The sequence below is a fragment of the Pinus tabuliformis genome, chromosome 8, assembly GCF_031772625.1.
Source record: "Pinus tabuliformis cultivar Carrire ecotype Pingquan chromosome 8, CPIR1, whole genome shotgun sequence".
Classification (NCBI taxonomy): domain Eukaryota; kingdom Viridiplantae; phylum Streptophyta; class Pinopsida; order Pinales; family Pinaceae; genus Pinus; species Pinus tabuliformis.
Genome location: NC_142294.1, coordinates 996,768,104 through 996,777,898, shown reverse-complemented (window position 1 = coordinate 996,777,898; position 9,795 = coordinate 996,768,104).

Sequence of the window (9,795 nt, the reverse complement as noted above, 5' to 3'; positions counted from 1 at the left end):
TCATGGATGAACTCAACGCAATGGGGACCATTGCTTCCTAAGGGGGGAGGAATGATCCAGGTGGATATTGGTGGCCACCTTCCAAGTCCACCTAGACCCCAACCATTATTTCTCTCAACATTTTTAGTTTCCTTAATTGTAGCACAACTTACTATTTTTAGCAGTTTTTCGGGTCCTGAACTTCCGGAGCTGTTTTGAGGCCCTAAACGACGTTTTTTGGGAAATATGGGAGCAACATGGGTCCATGGATCGATGTTTCCCTTCCCAAAGTGGTATTGCTCGGATAAATCTTTCTAACGAGCTATTGTACGTGTCAAACGGAGATCGTATGCCAAAGTTACGATCCCGGGAAGTTGATGTACCAATTTACCCAAACGGGGCCCACAGTTTGGCGTTTCATCTTCTAAGGTTAGGTTTTGGAATGCTAAGGGTTTTCCATTGTTTCTCAACAATAAATAGGCCTTCGAGCCTCATTGTAACACAATTCAGAGGCATGTAGCAATCACATCTCTTCTCAGAGATAAGCTACCATCGCCCTAGCTAGTTTATTTCCATTACTATTTGTAAGCATATTTCAGTATTTCACATTAATTAAATGAAGTATTATTTCCGTTGCATATCTATGTTTATGGTTATCTCTATAATTTTGTTGCATTCTTGTTTAACTCTGGATCAGTGGTATCAAAGCGGTCTGCTTTTTCTCTGTTTTTCTTCACATGTCCCCAACAACGTCTGGATATAAGGAGTTAGGGCTTGAACTGGTCGAACCTTTGCAAGGCCACCCTCACAAATCTCGACAGCCTCCCATGGCGGTTGAGAAGAAAGATGAGGGGATAGGAGATCCTATCAAAATCTTGCTCAAAGAAGCCCTCGAGCGACAACAGAACGGGATGATGGACAGCTTTGCCCAGATCCTTCAGCGGCTACCCAGAAGCGACGCATCGGCTTCCAACAACTACTCTGAAAACACCACGCCCTTTAAGGTACAAGTTAATTTTTAAATCCCCATATTCGAGGGTCAGATAGATGCAGATGTCGTAGATAAATGGTTAAATTTGCTAGAGGGTTATTTTTTTGTTCATGAATTTTCGAGTTGGGAAAAGATTGTTTTCGCTCTTCTCAAAGCAGCCCCCCACGTCAAGGACAGTGGGAAACCTATTGTGAGCAGAAGGATGAAAATACCAGCTCACTATTTTCAGTTGCACCCACCTGGAATTCATTCCGGGATGCCATCAAGGAGCAATACTACCCTGTCGAAAGCTATGATGATGAATAAATAAAGTGGACCACGCTACGGCAGGGAAGAGACCAAGACATGCCGGAGTTCACCAATCTTTTCCATACCCTTTGCACAATGTTGGGTATCAAGGATTCAGAGTAGCATTTGATACTCAAACACCATGGCTGCCTGCACAAGTACATCCAGGAAGAAATACAATTCCTGAACATCTCCTCGCTCGGCACAGCATACCGATATGCCGTTAAGGTCGAGCAGAATTTTAAACAAAAGAAGCGAGACTTTGGATCTACGAAGCTAAAGCAAGGGAAAGGTGCCCCTAAACCACAGAACAAAGGACAAAGCCAAGGCGGGGCAACCCAAGACAACCCGCCAAAGCTGCGTGCAAAGAACAACACCGCGAAGTAGAAAAAGGACACGGGAAAATGGTGTGAGTTCCATAAGAGCTCCACTCACAACACAAGTGAGTGTCGGGCCAAGCAGTCACTGGTGGTTGAGCTAAAGGTTTTAGAATCAAATGCATGTTCCGACTCTAAGTCACAACCCGACAAGGGGAATGACAAAGGGAAACAGATTGATGCAGATCCCAACACCACTATTGCTACCACCAAGATCCAGAAAAATGAACCCGAAGATCCAGAGGAGGAGGAGCGTCTCTTCCACTCCTAGATGTGGGTAAAGGGCTCCCCGCTATAGTTCATTGTCGATAGCGGGAGCCATAAGAACCTCATTTTGGCAGAGGTCGTGAAGTAGTTGGGCTTACCGACCATAGCACATCCACAACCGTACACCATTGGGTGGCTTCACCAAGGATGGGATTTTCGCGTGAGCCAGCAGTGTCACCTTCCATACAACATCAAGCCCTTCACAGATGAGGTATTGTGTGACATTGCTCCCCTTGAAGTCTGTGATGTATTATTAGGACAACCATACTTGTGGAAGCGACATGTTGTGTATGAATCAAGGCCCCGAGCTATTATTATATATTGGGAAATAAGTTGTACACAATACCAGAGGTAGCACCGCCTATCGCCATCTCTTTGATTACTGCAAAACAGTGCAGTAAGCTCATTTCCAAAACCGGGAAATTTGTTTTCCTTATGATACACCCTCAAGGAAAGAATAAGACGGTGGCCACAACCTCTAGACAGGGCCCCTCCGCAAGACAACTACAGATGGACAAGGTCGTGGAGGAGTCCAAGGACATCTTCACCTCCCCCGTAGGGGTTCCTCTACACTGTCAGGTCAAGCACTCCATCGATCTGACCCCAGGTGCGCCACTACCCAATGGACCAATTTATCAACATTCCGTTCTGGAGAACAATGAAATCAAGAGGCAGATTCAGGAGCTGCTACAGAAAGGTCACATCCGTCCGAGTTCATCACCTTGTGGGAGCCCGATCGTGTTGGTACAGAAAAAGGATGGGACTTGGAGACTCTGTATTGACTATCGGGTGCTAAACAAGATCACTGTTCATAATAGGTACCTGATCCTGCGGATTGATGACCTCCTGGACTAACTAAAAGGGGGAAAATATTTCAGCAAGATCGATCTGAAGTCAGGATATCACCAGGTACCAATCGAACCCTCTGATGTGTGGAAGACTGCCTTCAAAGACAAGGAGGGCCTTTTCGAATGGTTGGTTATGCCTTTCGAGTTCACGAATGCTCCTGAAACCTTCATGAGGCTAATGGGTGACATCCTGCGACCATTCACCAACTCATTGGTAGTGGTATACTTGGATGATATTCTGATCTTTAGCCAGAGTTGGGAAGAGCACCTCCACCACATCCGACAGGTTCTCTAAACACTACGGCAACACAAGCTATGTGCCAATTTGGAGAAATGCACTTTTGGCATGACCAGGTTCAGTATCTGGGATACATTATTGATGAACAGGGGGTGCATGTGGATCCAGCCAAGATCCAAGTCATTTGGGATTGGCCATCTCCAACCACTCTGATAGAGCTCTGCAGCTTTCTAGGTCTTGCCAATTTCTACCGCAGGTTCGTGTTGGGGTTTTCTCATATCACTTGGCCCTTGAGTCAAGTCACCAAGGGAGGAGCAAAAGCAAAATTCTTTTGGTCTGAATCTCAACAGAAGGCATTCATAGAGTTGAAAGATCACCTCTACATGGCACCAGTGCTTGCATTACCAGATTTACAACAACCATTTGAGGTCAAGACAGATGCCTCTGACTATGCTATTGGGGCAGTCCTTACTCAACACGGGCATCCAGTGGCATATCACAGTGAAACACTTTCAGAAACAGTCCCAAACTATCCCACTTATGATAAAGAGATGTATTCCATTGTGTCGACCTGCTGACAATGGAAGAATTACATTTTGGGGAAGGAAATTGTCATCCACACAGACCACCAACCCCTGCAATTCATACAGACCCAAGGGAAATTGCAGAATGATCGCCATCAGAAGTGGTCTACATACCTGCAACAATTCCATTTGAATATCAAGTATAAGAAGGGCAGCACCGATAATGTTGCAGATTGCCTCAGTTGACCACGGATCATGGCATTAACCATCGTTCTCAACTCTTGTGGGCATGAGACTTCTGATTGGCCACTTCTCTACAAAACCGACCCAAAATTTGGCCACACATACTAGACACTCTTGGAGGGTTGGCATGTTCCAGATTTTCACCTCTAGGATGCCCTGTTATGCCACGTGGGTCACCTTTGTGTTCCTTCAAGTGAGCGTGCCAAGATGATTTGGGAAGCACACTACAGTTGGGCTGGTAGGCATTTTGGGGTCGAGAAAATGGTGGCAGTACTGCAAAAGTATTTCTATTGGCCGAATCTTCGACAGGATGTCGGGAAGTACATCAGATCATGTACTGCCTGTGCCATTGCCAAACCGACCATCAAGAAGCAAGGCCTCTATACCCCGCTGCCTACCCCTAGTCGACCTTGGGAATCCATCTCCATGGATTACATGTTAGGCCTTCCTTCCACTAAGCATGGGAATGACTATGTTTTGTGGTCGTCGACAGGTTCTCGAAGATGGCCATTATGGCGACCTGCAAGAAGAATATCATAGCAGAAGCCACTGCTAAACTCTTCTTTGAACAAGTGTGGGTGCACTTTGGGATCCCACAGTCTATCATCTCATTTCAGAACAGTCGGTTCCTCAGTACATTTTGGTCCAGTCTCTAGTTAATGCTGGACACCAAACTCACTAAGTCCACAACCTTCCATCCTCAAACTGATGGCCAGACAGAGGTTGTCAATAGGATGATTGTACACATTTCACGCATGTACAACTCAAACCATCCATGCACATGGGACGAGAGCCTCCCATATGTTCAACACAGCTACAACCAAGCTCTTCATAGCTCGAATGGCCACAACCCTTTTCAGGTGGGCTTGAGATTCCAACCATTATGCCCCATTGATGTGGCCATGCCACTTGCAGCTACTCACATAGATTCGGCTCATGTACAGTCTGAAACAGACAAGGCAACCAACTTCATTAAGAACATCCAACATATTTTCCAGCAGGTCCATGCCATTCTGGAGAAATCAAATGCCAAGTACAAGCAGCGACATGATCAACATCGGGTGCCACACAAGTTTCATGTGGGCGACAAAGTCTAGTTGCATTTGCAAAAGGAACGCCTTACTAGAGCCTATCGGAAACTGAGACCACTCCGATATGGTCCTTACACCATTACTAAAGCTGTGGGAGATAATGCATTTGAGCTCAGCATACCCCATTCCTTGGCCTGCACCCAGTGTTCAATGTGGACTGCCTTTGGCCGTACTTTCCACCATTGCTAGACACATCGGACATTGCAGAATAGCTCACACCCACAGAATTAAATCCAGATTGCGTGGAACAAGATAAAACTGATCGAATCATGGACACAGATATCAAGAACACTCACCAACAGAATATCCAATTGTATCAAGTTGTCAAAGCAGGCCAACTCCTTCACCAGGGCAAGTGGCTCACCAGGGACCAAGTTCAGCAAATGTTTCCTTGTCTCGTGGAGGAGCTCAACGCAATGGGGACCATTGCTTCCTAAGGGGGGAGGAATGATCCAGGTGGATATTGGTGGCCACCTACCAAGTCCACCTAGACCCCCACCATTGTTTCTCTCAGCATTTTCAGTTTCCTTAATTGTAGCACAACTTACTATTTTTAGCATTTTTTCGGGTCTTGAACTTCCAGAGCCGTTTTGAGGCCCTAAACGACGTTTTTTGGGAAATTTGGGGGGGACCCCTTTGCCCTTCCCACAGTGGTAGTGCTCAGATAGATCTTTCTAACGAGCCATTGTATGCGTCAAACGGAGATCGTATGCCAAAGTTACGACCCCGGGAAGTTGATGCACCAATTTACCCAAATGGGGCCCACAGTTTGGCGTTTCATCTTCTAGGGTTAGGTTTTGGAATGTTAAGGGTTTTCCATTGTTTCTCAACAATAAATAGGCCTTCGAGCCTCATTGTAACACAGTTCAGAGGCATGTAGCCATCACATCTCTTCTTAGAGATAAGCTACCATCGCCATAGCTGGTTTATTTCCATTACTGTTTGTTTGCATATTTCAGTATTTTACGTTAATGAAATGAAGTATTATTTCCGCTACATATCTGTGTTTATGGTTATCTCTATAATTTATTGCGTTCCTGTTTAAGTCTGGATCAGGAGTGGCCTAGAGTGATATGGTATTTATTACAGAAACTTATCATTTTCTTGGATTTAAAGGCAGCAACATTATCAGTTATGATCTTCTCCGGACAGCCAAATCTATACAAGATGTTGGTTTCTAAGAATCCTATAATCACAATATCATTGGCTTGTCTAGAGGGAATGGCTTCTATCCATTTGGTGAAATAACCTGTGGCAGTGAGAATCCATTTATGTTGTCCAGAAGATGGAGGATGGATTTCTCCAATGGAGTCTAAGCCCCATTGTTGAAAGGGTTTCTCAGTGGAGATTGGTCTCAGGGGTAAAGGTAGTAATTTTCTCTTGCCCTCAAAAATTTGGCATTTATGGCAAGCAGTGACAAATTTCTTTACATCGGTGAACAAGGTTGGCCAACAAAATCCAGCCCTCAAGATCTTGTCTGCAGTTGCCTTCCAGTATAGGTGTCCACCACAGTCTCCTGCATGAAATTCTTAGAGAACCTTGTCAGCTTCTTCTTTTACTAAACAATTCAATAGAATACCTTCATGATTTTTCCAAAATAAAGCATTATCTAAAATACAAAATTTTGCAGCTTTCAGCTTTAAAAACCTTTTCTTTGTCCTGGATAACCCTAGAGGAGCCTCCAGGTTTAATAATACATAAGTTATATCAACATACCATGGTGAACCTAAGAAGGCCTGGCTGATTTGTGGAGTCGCCATCTCCTGTTCATTACCCAGTTCATTAATATCTAGGGCTTGACAATTTGTTTCAGTCATGAGTTTAGCCAATCCTTGTCCTTTTATAAGATTTGTAGGTCTAATTTCAATATCATATTCCAATATAGCAGCAATCCATTTACCTCATTTACTCTCAATTCCATCTTGAGTTAAGATGTCTTTGACAACAGCATTTGGCACATAGGCTATTACATGGGAATACAATATGTAGACTCTAAAGTCTTTAATAGCTTTTACCAATGAAAAAGCTTGTTTTTCCATGATTTTGTATTTCAGTGGTGCATCCCTGAGTGCTTTACTAAAAAAGCTATTGGTTTTTCAAATCCTTGATCATCCTTTTGTAGTAAAATAGTAGCTATGGTGTGTTCTGATGCAAAGGAAAATATTATGAGATCTCTATCAAACTTTGGACTTGTGAGGATCAGTGTTCTAGTTAAAGCTATTTTAATTTCTTCAAAATCTTGCCTGGCTTCGACTGTCCAACTAATACTAGAATCCTTTTTCAACATATTATTAAGCAATCTAATTAATTCAGCTAAATTAGATATGAATCTTCTCAAAAATTGATCTTTCCTAAGAAAGCTTGAAGTTCTTTGACATTTCTAGGGTCGGGTATTTGCAGAATAGCTTCTATTCTAGCAGGATCAATTCTGATGCCTTCTTTGGAGATGATATGGCCTAAAAGTTTGTCTTCCTCTAGACCAAACATTGACTTCTTATAATTTAAGGAAATACCATATTTTCTACATTTCAAGGATACTTGTCTCAAATGATCCAAGAACTGCTGATCTGATTTAGAAAAAACCGTCAGGTCATCTAGATATATAACCAGAAAATCATGAATTTCCTTTGCAAACGCTATGTCCATTGCCCTCTGAAAGGTTGCCCCTGCATTTTTAAGTCCAAATTGAATTTTAACATATTTGAATGTGCCCCATGGTGTTGTAAATGCAGTCTTTTCGTGGTCATCAGGATGAACCAAAATCTGGTTATAGCCTGAGAACCCATCCAAGAGTGAAATCCTAGAAGCACCTACCACCCTCTGTAAAATGTGATCTATCTTTGGCAAGGGTCAATTTTCCTTTAGAGAAACTTTATTAACATTCCTTAAATCAACACATAATCTGATTTCTCCAGTTTTCTTCCTAGTGGGTACTAAATTAGACACCCACTCTGAAAACCTGATAGAAGCAATTATTCCTGCTTCATACATTCGTTTGATTTCGTTTTCAATTAAGGGCAGAGGTACAGGATTAATTCTTCTAAGATTTTGCTTGAATGGTTTCTGGTTTTCCTTCAGAGGTATAGTATGTTGAATTATGGAGGTGTCATAAGATTTCAGGGTGTCATAACTCCAGGCAAAAACATCCTGGAACTCTCTCATTAGCTCAACATATTTGAGTTTTTTGTCAGGGGGCAAAGATTTAGATAACTTCACTATTTTAGGATCATCCTCCATTCCCAAATTATAGTCCTCAATATCTTCTCTTAAGGGTTCCATCTTAGGTTTCTTAGAAATATCATTGAAATCAAAAAGATCTTCCAAAGGTGTTAATCCCTCAGGCAAATGATTGTCTTTTAAATTGATTACTTCAGATTCTCCTTCAACAATTTCATCAATATCCATCTCTTGAAGTTCCTGCATTTCCTTTTTGGTGAATTTTGTTGGATGTAGCATTTGAGTTGCACTTTCTACTGAAATGCTTGTTTCTATCTTGTTTGTTTGATCAAATTCATTTACTGTATCTACATCTATGTTAGTGTTACAAAATTCTTCATCTAAAGTCAAAAAATTGTTGATCTGCTTATCACCATCAAACACTCTCTAGTTCTTTAAATTGTTTCATATAGCTCGCCTATGTCTAATCTCGGTTGTGAACTGATGATTGGTATCAAATGGTAATTTGTAGGTGCTAGCAAACATTGCCAGACTATGAGCTTGCAAATTATGTTTTCTTGGGATTTTGGAAAGCTTAGTTTCCAAAAATGTGTTGAGAATCTCTATCACTATATCTCTGTAATACTTCAGTCTAGGATCATTTGTTGAATACTGTCCTTTAATCTATTGAACTATTAACTCAGAATCTCCTAAGACAGACACCCTAATTGCTCCTAATTTCTTAACCAATTTAAGACCTAACAACAAAGCTTCATATTCTGCCATATTGTTGGTGCATCTAAAGTTTAATCTGTAGGCATGACCTTCAGCGTGGTCGTTTTCAAGATTATGCACCCAGACTCCTGCTCCTGCTCCTAATTTGTTAGCCGAACCATCAAATTCTAAGTGCCAGAGAATTTCATGCTCATCATTGGTGTCAGGAGTCTCAGGAATCTGTTTAATAGGTAGATTTGTTTCCTTACTTTCTTCTGCTTTCTCTAGGGTGTATGATGTCTCATTGTTTTCAGAAATTTCATGTATTTGAACACTAGATTTATCATTTTCAATTTCTTTTGGTTCTGCTAAAACTTACGATTCAGTTAAAGGGTCAATTTCAGCATTGTAGAGAATGAAAGAGTCCATATCGGAGTGAACTGAGTAGATAGGGAAATTTTGGGGTTTCTCCTGACTACTTACAACGTACTTCATTAAGGTTTCTCTATATAGTTTCTTGGGTTAACCGAATACTGAAATAGTAGCATAAGGCATGTCTAATTGTAGAGATCCTTGAAGTTTTGCACCCCAAGACCTAGACAATAACATGCCATATTTCGGTGGAATGTCAGCTACTACTATGTCCATTAAAATGGTTTTCGCAGGATATTGAACTAGTGACACACATAAGTCTTTGATTAATCCTAATCATCTGACCTAACTTGAATCAAAAGAAAAGAGGTCTTTAAACGGTCTGGTGATGTCTAGGTCCAATTTCTCCATTACAGATTTAGGCATTAAGTTATGAGAGGCACTAGAATCAAACATGGCATTATGAAGTATTTTATCATGTATATTCAGACTTACATAGAAAGGAGGGATTCCTCCATCTACTGATTTCCCATTCACTTCAGGGCCAAAAATTAATTCGGGCTGATCATCAAAAACATTTACTGAATCTTCATTAACCGAGATTTTGAGTGACTTGTTAATTTGGCTTCTGTAGACATCATGTTTAGCTAGTTCAGACAATGGAACAACTATTTTTAATTTGCCTACTTCAGCTTCCAGATTAAAAG